This window comes from Malus domestica, chromosome 03 (assembly GCF_042453785.1).
Source record: "Malus domestica chromosome 03, GDT2T_hap1".
NCBI classification, from domain to species: domain Eukaryota; kingdom Viridiplantae; phylum Streptophyta; class Magnoliopsida; order Rosales; family Rosaceae; genus Malus; species Malus domestica.
This window is the reverse complement of record NC_091663.1, coordinates 13,937,746-13,952,063: the sequence shown is the minus strand read 5'-3', so window position 1 is coordinate 13,952,063 and position 14,318 is coordinate 13,937,746. Positions and strand designations below refer to the sequence as shown.

The 14,318-nt window shown below is 37.2% G+C and overlaps 1 pseudogene; it reads left to right on the top strand.

Moving 5' to 3' along the window:
• LOC108173689 (inactive beta-amylase 4, chloroplastic-like) overlaps positions 1-11,149 on the top strand; it is a 41,043-nt pseudogene extending 29,894 nt beyond the window's left edge.
• Positions 11,150-14,318: the final 3,169 nt, after the last annotated feature.

Below are 14,318 nucleotides of genomic sequence, written 5' to 3'. Positions count from 1 at the left end.
TGAACGCTAGTGGTGGGCCGTTAACCCATTGTGATGGGGATTTGTTGCTTCGATATTGCTTCATTTCCCGTTTCGTTGATCCGTTCTAAATTTAGTATTTGTGCCTTATTTCCCTTGGTTGAGCTTCTGTAAATTAAGTAACTTGTGCTTGTCTCATTTCTTTGAGCCGTTATGCATTATGGTTGTTGGCCTTCCGCGATTCCGTTGAGTGATGGTCCGGAATCGTATCTACTCATATTCCGTTGAGAGATGGTCCGGATCCCTCATACTCTGCGATTCCGTTGAGTGAAGGTCCGGAATCGTAATCACTCGGATTCCGTTGAGAGATGGTCCAGAATCCCTCATACTCTGCGATTTCGTTGAGTGATGGTCCAGGATCGTCTCCACCTTGGGTTTCATTGAGTTTGGATTGAGACAGCTTCAAAGGTGTAGGCTTCGGCCGAACTATGTCACTTTAACCCTACTTTTCATTGTGTTGTATGAGAATATGATTGTTTCAGACGAATTGATGAATGTCTGGGTGACTCCTTCAGAGTTTTCAAAGGTTTGGTATTGATTTCTCATGCATGATTTATGTTCAAGGTTTATAAATTGTGATTAATGGCTGGTTTTATTATTGTATCACATACTTTGTATTATTGTCACTCATACAAGCTTCGCAGCTTATCCGGGTTGATGTTTTCCCGATGCACCATTCCGATAGTGTAGGCACTGATCATACAGGTGACAGGTTCAAGTAGACTCCGAGAAGTCCATAGTGAGGGTAGCATTGCGGTTATCAGAGACGTGGAGCGTTAGCTTACCCTTGATTCACTCTTGTACTTTATCTTTTGGGACTTTCTTTTGAGCACTTCAAACTTATTCTTAAAGCAAAGATTATGCTTCTTTTTGGGATGTACATATTTGTAAATATCTTGTGAAGAACTTAGCCACCTTCTTTTTAGTTTGGGATGCAGTTAAAGTATTTCATTCCGTATGGTATGTCATATTCAACGAATGTTATTTTTCCTTTGCCACGTGTTGATTTGCGACGTATGTTGGGATCGGGGCGTGAGACTAACAGCTCCAACCCATGCGGGCGTTTGGGCTGGGGGGAGGCCAGAGTGAGAGGCCCAGCAGGAATTGGCGGCCCGAGAGCCTGAGGCCAAATGATGCAAAGATGACGTCAAAATGACATCAACCATATTAAAAAATTAATAAAAAATGTAAAAAATAAAAAAAAAATTAATTTTTCTATAAATATCTTATCATTATCTTCCAGCTTACACCACAATTTTATATGTTTTTCAAATACTTTGGGTTGTAATTTTTTATTTAATGAAACGTGGTACAACGAGATCGATTAAAAATCATATCCAAAATTTGAAATAAAATTACTTTTTTTATTATTTTATATAATAAAAAATACTAATATTTTATTGCATATTGGCATGGCTATTCAGTTAGGGGTAAAGATGCAAGAGACATTTACTGTTCATTAAAGGTAGTTAGTGTTCACTGGAGGCTATTCAATAGGAAGTTGTCCTGGGGGCTTAATACTCTGGTGTTGCTCTTACTACTGTAGGAGTTGCTAGTCCCAAGGCACAAGGACAAGCAACCGCTGACACTGAGATGCCGAACTGTAATGCCAGCTCAAATTTATCCTTACCCTTTGGCATCCAGTTTTCGAGGAAAGGACCAAATTCTCCATCCAAAGCCATGTCAAAGATGCTACAATGAAATTTTGTCATAATACGCGGTGTACTTCGCCTCCAGCTACCATTTACCTAATTTGTCAGGCAACAAAGTTCAATTTTAAAACAAAATAAGATTTTTGAGAAAGAAAAAACTCGAAAGTTATTGGATAAAAAGCTCAAAAGTGGAAAATTAAACTATGGACAATTAAGAAACTGCACTAAGTTCTTTATCATGCAATACATGGTTGCTCCATCATGCAGACGATATTCTTGCAAAGGCAGCTAACATTCTGAAGAGATATCAAGAAAATAAGCAAACTTCTATTCTATTGTCGACTGTAGAATATATTCGTGGTACCAGACGATAGCACAGCCTGCTGAATTTGTTGGAAATTTGAGTAGTTTGAGTAGAAATTTCTTTGTCCCACATTGGCCATTCCCAAAAGATTTTATCACTTTATAAGGCTTTGTCCTTTAAAGAAAGTGATTGGAGTAATAGGCCTGGAGACTAAAATTGGGCTCACCTTTGGGGTTGGGCTTTGGGGTGTATTAATTAATTGGTAATTAATATATAATTAATTATAATTAATATATATTTAATTTTCAAAAGATGGGCACTTGGGCTCTAATAATTAAATTATTTAATTAATTATTTTCCGAATTTACTTAATTATGTTTAATTAAATTTGAATTTAATTAATTATTTATATTTTATGAAAAGACTCATCCTTTCAGATGAAGTCTGAGAGTTCTTTCTAAACACAGAGCAAAGCACCCTTCTGAAAAGATCTCTCCCAACAGTCACACCCCATTCTCATACATGTTGCAAACAGACATCCATCTGCTATATATACATTCATCTGCATAGCATTTAGTATACAAAAAATAATCAACTTCATCTTCTACATTCCTAAACCTTCTTACTAAGAGAACCACACTAAATTCGCCAGAAGTTAAATTTTCCAGTGCTGGAATTTTAACTTGATCGTTGAATCCTGGTGAAACAGATGTCCGTAGAACTACAAGCATAGAGTAGGGACGAAATTTTTGTTTCAAGGACATTGCGGTACGCAAGCCTCGATCTTCAAGTTGTCTGTTTTTATAATTCGTATTCTAGATTATATTCTGTTAATTCTTATCGCATTTATTATTTATTAGCATATATAAATTATCACAAATTATTGACATATATCCAACAATCTTGAAACAGATAATTAATGGATCAACAATCTGTAAATGTGAATGGCGCTGTGCCAAAATACTCTGAAAAGCCTGAGAAGTTCAAAGGGTTGGACTTCAAGAGATGGCAACAGAAGATGTTGTTCTTCCTGACAACAATGAATCTCGCTCATGTTGTCAACGAAGAGGCTCCAAAGTCTAATGAGAATCCAATGACGAGAGAGACTGTCATGGCAATTGACGCTTGGAATCATTCTGAGTTTTGTTGCCGAAACTATATCCTGAATAGTTTGGATGACAATCTCTACGACATTTATTCTCTGTGAAAGACAGCGAATGAGTTGTGGGAATCCCTGGAGAAAAAGTATAAGATTGATGATGCCGGTTTAAAGAAATTTGTTATCGGTAAGTTTCTCAAATATACAATGGTGGATTCAAAATCTGTTGTATCTCAGGTCGAAGAAATCCAGAAGTTGATCTATGAATTGCATTCTGAGGGATGCGAGATCAATGAGCATTTCCAAGTTGGGGCGATAATCGAGAAATTGCCAACTTCCTGGAATGACTTCAAAATTTATCTCAAGCACAAGCGTCGTAAGATGAATATGAATGATTTGATTTTGAGGCTACGTGTGGAAGAAGACCACAGAAAGGCAGACCGTTCTGGAGGGTTTGCAGCCAATGTGAATTATGTTGAGGGAGGAAACTCCAAGGCTAAGCCGAAAAAGAATAAGGCTCCCGCTCCGAAAACCAAGCAGTTTGTGCAATCTGCCCTTGCTCCTAAAGGCAAGAATCTGAAGAAGATTAAGGGTGCTTGCTATGTGTGTGGCAAATCTGGTCACAAGGCACAAGATTGTTGTCATCGCAAGGATGGAAATCACGGCCACGGAAACAACAACCACCATGCTAACATGGCAACCATCGATGAAGAATTGGTTGCTGTTGTGTCCGAGGTTAACATGGTCTCGAATGTGAGTGAATGGTTGATGGATACTGGTGCTACAAAGCACATCTGCGCTGACAGAAATCTGTTCATAGAATATCACCTTGCTGCCCCTGGAGAAAAGCTGTCTGTGGGCAATTCTGCCTTATCTGGTGTGGAGGGATATGGCAAGGTGGTACTCAAATTCACATCTGAGAAAAGTTTGACCTTGCTGAATGTGTTGCATGTTCCTGAAATGAGGAGGAACTTGGTTTCTGGACCCATTCTAATTGCTAAGGGCTTTAAACTTGTAATGGAATCCAACAAATTTGTACTTACCAAGGGTGGGATGTTTGTTGGAAAGGGTTATGTGGCTGATGGCCTTGTGAAACTCAATGTAATTGCCATTGATGATGCTAATAAAATAAATGCTTCTACTTATATTGTTGAGTCTTCTAATATTTGGCATGCTAGATTATGACATGTTAATTTTCGTTCTATGCATAGAATGGTTAAATTAGAATTATTACCTAAATTCGAAATTGATTTTAATCATAAGTGTGAAACATGTACTGAATCAAAATTTGCTAGGCAAACGAGAAAGTCAATTTTGGAAAGATCAAATGAATTACTTGGATTAATTCATAGTGATTTTTGTGACTTTAAATCCACACCAACTCGTGGAGGAAAGAATTATTATGTCACTTTCATTGATGATTGCAGTAAGTATTGCTATGTTTATTTGATTCATAGCAAGGACGAAGCTTTGAATATGTTTAAGACATATAAAGCCGAAGTTGAAAATCAACTTGAGAGAAAAATCAAAGCACTGAGATCCGATAGAGGAGGAGAGTATGAGTCTACTGCCTTCTCAAATTTTTGTGCACAACATGGAATTATACATCAACCAACGGCTCCATACACACCACAACAAAATGGTGTTGCTGAAAGAAAAAATAGAACATTCAAAGATATGATTAATTCCATGTTAAATAGTTCTGGGCTTCCACACAGTTTGTGGGGTGAAACTTTACTTAATGCAAATACCATATTGAATAAGGTTCCTCTAAAAAAGATTGACGAGTCACCTTATGAACTATGGAAAGGACATAAACCCACTTATAAAACCCTGAAAGTGTGGGGCTGCTTAGCAAAGGTTCAAGTTCCGTTACCAAAAAGAACGAAACTAGGACCTAAAACTATTGATTGTGTATTTATTGGATTTGCAAATAATAGTGCTGCTTATAGGTTCCTTGTTGTCAAATCTTCAATTTCTGACATACATGTTAACACTATATTAGAATCGGCGGATGCAGAATTCTTTGAGGATATATTTCCTTACAAAGAAAAGGAATCTGGCTTTAATACAAAACGAGTTCATTATCATAGTTATGATGAAGCTTCTTCTTCTGGTGTTCAACAAAATGATGTGGAACCACGAAGAGGGAAAAGAACCAAAGTTTCTAAAAACTTTGGACCAGATTTCATTGCTTACTTGTCCGAGAATGAACCTCGAACTTTTAAAGAAGCAATGTCTTCTTCTGAGGCTCCTTTATGGAGGGAAGCAATTAAAAGTGAAATGAAATCCATTATGGAAAATAACATATGGGAATTGGTTGATTTACCTCTTGGTAGTAAACCAACTGGCCATAAATGGATTTTCAAGAAGAAACTTAAGGCGGATGGAACTATTGATAAATTCAAGGCACGGTTAGTAGCCAAAGGTTATCGCCAAAAAGAAGGGTGGATTATTTCGACACCTATTCTCCAGTTTCTCGCATGACGTCAATTATGACGTTAATAGCGATTGCGGCTGTATACAACTTTGATATACATCAAATTGATGTAAAAACAACATTTTTAAATGGAGAACTAGATGAAGAAATATACATGGAACAACCTGAAGGGTTTGTGCTTAAAGGACAAGAAAGCAAAGTGTGCAAATTAGTTAAGTCATTTTATGGACTTAAACAAGCACCAAAACAATGGCACGAGAAATTTGATCATACTTTGTTGACACATGGGTTCAAGATAAATGAATTTGATAAATGTGTCTACATTAAGAGTAATGATAAAACTTGTGTTACTGTCTGCTCGTATGTGGATGATATGCTCATAATGGGAAGCAATAAAGATGTAATCAACAAAACAAAGAAAATGTTGAATTCCAGTTTTGACATGAAAGAATTAGGTCAAGCCGATGTCATTTTAGGAATTCAAATTAAGAGAAATAGTGAAGGATATGTCCTTACACAATCCCATTATGCAGAAAAAATATTACGAAGGTTTGGTCAATTTGACTGCAAACCTGCTGCAACTTATTTTGATGCTGGATGCAAGTTGGAGAAAAATAAAGGTGATGCCATATCTCAACTTGAATATTCTCAAGTAATTGGAAGTCTGATGTACTTGATGAATTCAACTAGGCCCGACTTAGCTTATGCAGTAAGTAGGCTTAGTAGATATACAAGTAATCCGACACAAGAGCATTGAGATGCTTTAGTACGAGTGTTAAGGTATTTAAAAAATACACTTGACTACGGATTACACTACACAAAATATCCACCTGTTGTAGAAGGCTTCAGTGATGCCAATTGGATTTCTGACACTACAGAATCCAAGTCGACAAGTGGATATGTTTTTACCTTGGGAGGTGCAGCAATATCTTGGAAATCTTCTAAACAAAAGTGTATAGCTCGGTCCACCATGGAGTTCGAGTTTATAGCTTTAGACTTGGCTGGTGAAGAAGCCGAGTGGCTAAAAAATTTTCTGGTGGATATTCCGATGTGGCCAAAGCCGGTCACGGCTATATGTATACATTGTGATAGTATGGCCACGCAATCACGGGCCAAAAGTCATGTTTACAATGGGAAGTCACGTCACATGAGGCGTCGACATAATACTCTTAAGAAGTTGCTCTCAAATGGAATAATATCCATTGATTATGTGAAGTCAAATGAAAATATAGCTAATCCTTTGACAAAAGGCCTACCAAGAGAGCAAATATTATTTACATCGAGGGGAATGGGTCTTAAGCCAATTCAAGGAATCAAACTGGGCGGAAACCTAACCTAGCTGATTGGAGATCCCATGGTCTAGGTTCAATAGGTAAACTGGTTGAGTTTGATTCAAAAGTTGAACACACACCTTACCCATTCTTATGATAAAATGTGTGTTGTTTGTTGACGTTTGAAGGGTTATGTTTTATACATTTAATGACATTAATATCTTGTTATCAAGAAGAATATGACAGACTATTCTTAATTAATGTCACCTATATAGGAGTAAATGGGGCCACATTTATGAGAATTGAAATGGCTAAATTCTCTAAAGCTCCTACGAAATCCGGGATCTGTTTAGGGCCAAAATGAAAACAACCGTATGAATTGACGTGTGGCAGCCATGATATGTGTGTAGCATATTGTCTCGGTTTACTACTGCGGTGAACAGTTCAAGATCTTCCACATCCACTGCGTCACCAAGTAAACCCGATATGTTTTCACTAGGGTAAGTTCAAGTCCAAAAGACACTTCATCCGATGCATATCATGACTATTCTCTCTCAGTTTTAGGCAGCCTAGTCATGCAGCATATTCACACACTTGCATTTACATTTGCATTCAAATGTGGGGTAATTGTTAGAGTTTGAATGAAATTTCAACTCAAATGTGGGGTATTGTTGGAAATTTGAGTAGTTTGAGTAGAAATTTCTTTGTCTCACATTGGCCATTCCCAAAAGATTTTATCATTTTATAAGGCTTTGTCCTTTAGAGAAAGTGATTGGACTAATAGGTCTGGAGACTAAAATTGGGCTCACCCTTGGAGTTGGGCTTTGAGGTGTACTAATTAATTGGTAATTAATATATAATTAATTATAATTAATATATATTTAATTTTCCAAAGATGGGCTCTTGGGCTCTAATAATTAAATTATTTAATTAATTATTTTCTGGATTTACTTAATTATGTTTAATTAAATTCGAATTTAATTAATTATTTATTTTTTATGAAAAGACTCATCCTTTCAGATGAAGTCTAAGTGTTCTTTCTAAACACAGAGCAAAGCACCCCTCTGAAGAGATGTCTCCCAACAGTCACACCCCATTCTCATACCTGTTGCAAACAAACATCCATCTGCTATATATACATCCATCTGCATGGCATTTAGTATACAGAAAATAATCAACTTCATCTTCTACATTCCTAAACCTTCTTACTGAGAGAACCACACTAAATTCGTCAGAAGTGAAATTTTCCGGTGCTGGAATTTTAACTTGATCGTTGAATCCTGGTGAAGCAGACGTCCGTAGAACTACAAGCACATAGTAGGGACGAATTTCTGTTTCAAGGATATTGCGGTACGCAAGCCTCGATCTTCAAGTTGTCTGTTTTTATAATTCGTATTCTAGATTATATTCTGTTAATTCTTATCGCATTTATTATTTATTAGCATATATAAATTATCACAGATTGTTGACATATATCCAAGAGATTTACATCTGGATACAGCACTTCATCAGAACTATATCAGCGGCTTCAATTGCCATGCCAACATCTGCTGCAACTAAAGGCGGGGAGTTATTGATTCCATCTCCCACCATTGCCACTGGCATTCCTTTCATCTGCATCCAAATCCAATTTAATAAGTCTGAAAACGCTATGTTTGATAGATTGCATCATTGCACTCACATATCAAGTCGGAAACAAACTTGATATAGAAAAATGAGTGTGAAGATTTCTATAAGACATTAGTTCACACTAGACAAGTCATTTGAAATATAATTTAGTAATCCTTAATCTGCGCTCAAAACCAGAATAAAATTACTTGTAGAGCTGGGTAATTGTAATTCATTCGCACCACCCCTGTAACTATTCTATAATCGTACCTGTAATTCTTATTCTATCATCTTTTCCTGGTGGATCCGTCTCAGCAGACACCTTATCAATGCCAACCTCCTTCGCAATGGCTGCTCCTGCAGCCCAGTTATCAGCAGTAACCATGATGCTTGTAATGTTCATCAAGTGAAGATAAGAGATGACTCTTGCAGCCTCTGGCTTCACTGGATCAGTTACAGCAAATGACCCAGCAATCTTTCCATCGATGGCAACCAACACACACGTTCGAGCCAGATTCTCATGTTCTGAAACATACTTGTCAACCTCAGGACCAACCTGGACATTGTTTTCCCGCATATGTGCCAGTTGTTCCCAGCCAAAACCATTTTGTCGCCAACTCTTCCACTAACGCCAGCTCCTGCGTGCACCTCAAAGTCCTTAGCCTCCATCACATGCTTAGTTGATCCAAATGTCTTTAGCTGCCTCTTAGCATGCTCCAGCACCGATTTTGCCATTGGGTGTTCACTATTTGCCTACATATTTCTCAAATAGAAGCATGGTAGCATGATTGACAAAATAATTTTCGATAGCATAATAACAATGAGTGGTCTCATCTGTAGCATAACTCTACAAACACTCCAACTTTTTTAATACGCAAATTAAACTTTTCATGTACAAATTTGAAACATAAGCACCAACCTTTGTGGCAATAGCACAGCACAGAACTCCTCCATTGAGTAATTGGAGAAGAGGCACATCATCAACTACTACGAGTTTCCCAACTGTCAGAGTCCCTGTTTCATCAAAAACAACCGTTTTCACCTCCAAGGATCAAACGTGTCCATAAACGTCCAGACACCAACAAAGTGTTAAATGCTATGAAACATATCAACCTTCATGACTTAGATACCGTTTGTTCAGCTTTTAATTTTGGAAAGAACATAAACCCCAAAAAGAACGAAACAATTATTAGCTTTGTTATAAAAAAAGGAGTTGGGGTAAAGAGAACTCTCCTTCAGTTAGAGCTGTCATCTACAAGAAATGGGTGTTTTGAAACTTGGCGAGTTCGGCTTTTTGACATGGACAAGGTGTATACAGCCATCAATCGTCCAGACCAAAGGGTCATATGAGACAGATTCCAACTATGAAATAATAGTTGCATGTTCAATCCCAATATATGCATAAAGAACATCCTCCATACCCATGACATAGATTGTATTTAGTTCTATGTCAAGAGCCTAAACGTTGATTGAACTGAGGCAGAGCGTTTTACTGGTCAGGAATGAAGTGCGTAACTTGTTATAATACTGAATGTTAACACAAAATGTATGCTGGTAGCATAGGGGATAATATGAAATGACCAGAACCGAGGCAGAGCGTTTCCCTGTTGCAACCATTACCACCGTAGGGGTTGCTAGTCCCAAGGAACAAGTGTAAGCAACCACTAACTCTGAGAGACCGAACCGTAATGCCAGCTCAAATTTATCCATGCCTTTTGGTATCCAGTTTTTGGGGAAAAGAACAAATTCTCCAGGGATGAACCATCCAACCCATGTCAAAAATGCTACAATGACAACCTGATGTAAGAAAGAAAAAAGAATCGACTATGCAATTGAAATATTGTCATAATACGCGGTGTGCTAGGCAAAAGAAAAAAAACTCAAAAAAGTTATTGGATAAAAACCTCAAAGCGGAAAACTAGGCAAAAGAAAAGGAAAGAAGCCAAACACATAAAGGAAATGAAATGACTAGAAACTTTACAAGATGATAAGAAGAAAAGCAACCCCTAGAAATAGGCTGCTGATCTTTTAAATGAAGAACGGCTTTTTCATTAAGAAAAATCATCTCCTGCTGACTGTTAGATGCAGCTCAATGCTTTGAATACTTGTCCATGTCCAATTTTCAGTTTTAGATTGCTTTTTGGTAAAAGTATGAAGGAAAAAAGCACATAAAACTTTACTCGCTCAAAAAAAGTACTCATTAATTTATCTTACACAAAGCAGTAATGCAATATGGAAAATTTGAGGATTAAAAAAAAACCCACTGTTGGAACAAAAAACTTTGAATCTGGTCAGCTAGTTTCTGAACAAGTGCTCTGGTAAGCTGTGGAGCTTCAACGAGTTGAACTATTTGGGACAGTGCAGTCTCCGAACCAACATACAATGTGTTGGTTAGTAAACTAGGGACAACTATGGAGTATAAGTGGAAAATTAAAATAAGGACAATTAAGAAACTGCAGTAAGTTCTTTATCATGCAATACATGGCTTGACTCGTTGTACGAATGGTACAGTGGTAGGTTGCTCCATCATGAAGATGATATTCTTGCAAAGGCAGCTAACATTCTGAAGAAATATCAAGAAAATAAGCAAACATCTATTCTATTGGCTGCTAAAATTGGTGGAATATGTTGGTGGTACCAGAGATGGCACAGCCTGGTGAACTTACAGCTGGATACTGCAACATTGCTCTTACAGATGGATATGATCCCGTTGCTTCAATTGTGTCTCGTCATGGAGCTGCTTTGTATGTTTCGTAAGATTATAAGTTATAAGGTTCTAACTGGAATTTTTTTCATTGTCCAGACTGATAATTAAGGTTTCTTAGACATTGGCTTGATTACAAATGTATCTATTCTACCAAGTTCAAACACTAAATATCTTATTAAAGCGGCTTAGAAACGATGGATGGTGATTACCCAACATCCCATCTTTGTAGCCCGGAAGGATTACTCCAACAGGCACGCGTTCTGTGATAAATAATTGTTCTTTAGGTTGTTGCTTTTTTGGTACTTAATTCTTATTTTGAACTTAGTTTAGAAATTTTATCATGTATAATTCAAGCTTTTAAGTTATAGTTAGGGCTAGCCCATGGAGCTGTGCTTAGCACGGCAGGTCGTGCAGGGTCTCTAGGTTTAACATGGGCTTGGAATGGGCCAATATGAGATTTTTTCAGTAGTACAGATATTATGTATTATTGATCAGTTTTTTAGGTTTCTTTTAGTATTTTATAATTCATTATGAGGTATATCTTTAGTTTTATTTGGGTTGTCTTGCCCAAATAATAAAGAAGAAACATATGACATGTTGATCGATAATCATTTTCCGTTTTATTGAAATTTGGATTACAATTGCTAATTTGATATTACTAAACAACAAATATGGAATTGCATCACTATCATAAATTAGTGTCGTATTACTTTAGATTGGCACGAGGATCATTGGGTGCCCAATGCATGCTGCCGCCACGCCACTTGGAGGGGACACTCCACCTTCCTCACCTTTGTATAGTCTTAACAGAACTTCAATGTCCAAATTCTTCACAAGAGTCTTCAAATTCTTGTACTATGCAGACTAATTATAGCTAGCCAAATGACCTAAATGTTAATTCAGCCAGCCATCATTTTTGACAATTCTAGCTAACTATTTTAGCTTAAATTCAGATATTCTAATTTATTTTTTCTTCTTCTAAATTTAACAACTCAAACCCTTTTTCTTTGCTAGGAACCCACAAACAATGTAATTTATAGCTTTTAATGTTTATCAAAAGTTTAACTTTCTCTCTCTCTCCTAACTATTCAATTGGGAATTTGAGAGATTTTAATAGATTTATAAATCCAGGGATTTTTATGAAGTTAAAATTGATTAGTAGAGATTCCATATAAAATTTTGATTCAATTCCCTCAAAATATCTCGGGCAGATGTGAGATTTGTGGATGCTTATAATACACTACGAAATCTCTCCAATTTCCTCTCAAACGTCTTAGGTTGAGATTACATATACAAGGGTGTTAGATTTACATAATGAGTTGTTGATGAATACATACACATTGAGAATTTAGCTTATGTCTATGTCCAATGAAGGAGTGTTTCTTTCCTTTTTTTTTTTTTTGTGATTACTAAGAGTAAGTAACGAGGGAAGGAAATTGATCAAATTTCAAATATTTGGACTTTGCTTGTTCTTATAAGAAGGAAATCGATCAGTTGTTCCTATTTTATCTTCCAACTCTCTACGTTAACACAGTGTATGCTGGTAGCATAGGGGATAATATGAAATGATCAGAATCGACGCAGAGCGTTTCCCTGTTGCAACCATTACCACTGTAGGGGTTGCTAGTCCCAAGGCACAAGGGTAAGCAACCACTAACATTGAGATACCGAACTGTAATGCCAGCTCGAATTTATCCATGCCTTTTGGTATTCAGTTTTCGGGGAAAAGACCAAATTCTCCAGGGATGAACCATCCAAGCCATGTCAAAAATGCTACGATGACAACCTGATGTAAGAAAGAAAAAAGAATCAACTATGCAATTGAAATATTGTCGCGGTGTGCTAGGCAAAAGAAAAAAAACTCAAAAAAGTTATTGGATAAAAACCTCAAAGCGGAAACTAGGCAAAAGAAAAGGAAAGAAGCCAAAGACGTATAAAGGAAATGAAATGACAAGAAACCTTACAAGATGATAAGAAAAAAAGCGACTCCTAGAAGTAGGCACCTGATCTTTTAAATCAAGAAAGGAATTTTCATTAAGAAAAATCATCTCCTGCTGACAGTCAGATGCAGCTCAATGCTTTGAATACTTGTCCATATCCAATTTTCAGTTTTAGTTGTTTTTTGGTAAAAGTAAAAAAGGTCGTACCCAGTGCACAAGGCTCCCGCTTTACGCAAGGTCTGGGAGAGGTGAATGTCGGCTAGCCTAGCCTTACCCCTATTTATGAAGAGGCTGCTCCCAATGTTTTTTGGTAAAAGTATGACGGAAAAAAAGCACATAAAACTTCACTCGCTGAAAAAAAGTACTCATTAATTTATCTTATACGAAGCAGTAATGCGATATGGAAAGTTTGAGGATTGAACAAAAAAACTCACCGTTGGAACAAAAAACTTTGAACCTGGTCAGCTAGTTTCTGAACAAGTGCTCTGGTAAGCTGTGGAGCTTCAACAAGTTGAACTATTTGGGACAGTGCATTCTCCGAACCAACATACAATGTGCTGGTTAGTAAACTAGGGACAATTATGGAGTATAAGTGGAAAATTAAAATAAGGACAATTAAGAAACTGCAGTAAGTTCTTTATCATACAATAAATGGCTTGACTCGTTATATGAATGGTACAGTGGTAGGTTTCTCCATCATGCATATGATATTCTTGCAAAGGCAGCTAACATTCTGAAGAAATATCAAGAAAATAAGCAAACTTCTATTCTATTGGCAGCTAAAATTGGTGGAATATATTGATGGTACCAGACGATAGCACAACTGCTGACTTACAGCTGGATACCGCAACAATTGCTCCTAGAGAGCAGGGCGGGGTGGGTCCAAGTAAACAAAGGGACGGGCTGGATTCAATTTTCTTAAGTCATGGGCCTTTGGCCCGAACCGTATGCAATAAACCTCACGCACACACACTCAAATCTCTCTCTCTCTCTCACACACACACACACACACACTCAAATCTTACACACATCACATCTTTCTCGAAGACTCTCCTGAGTCCTCCCGAGTCCTCCCTCTTGATTCTCAGTCCCCTCTCCCACTTGAGTTGAGTCCTCTTGTGAACACCACCATCGCCATCATCTCCTGACTCTTCTCCCAAACGTGACCACCCATCACCGCTGTTGAAAACACCACCATCATCATGCGATTCGAAATATCATGTCATCTTCTCTCAAATTAAGGTAATTTCTAAATTAGGGTTTTTGAATTATTTGAATT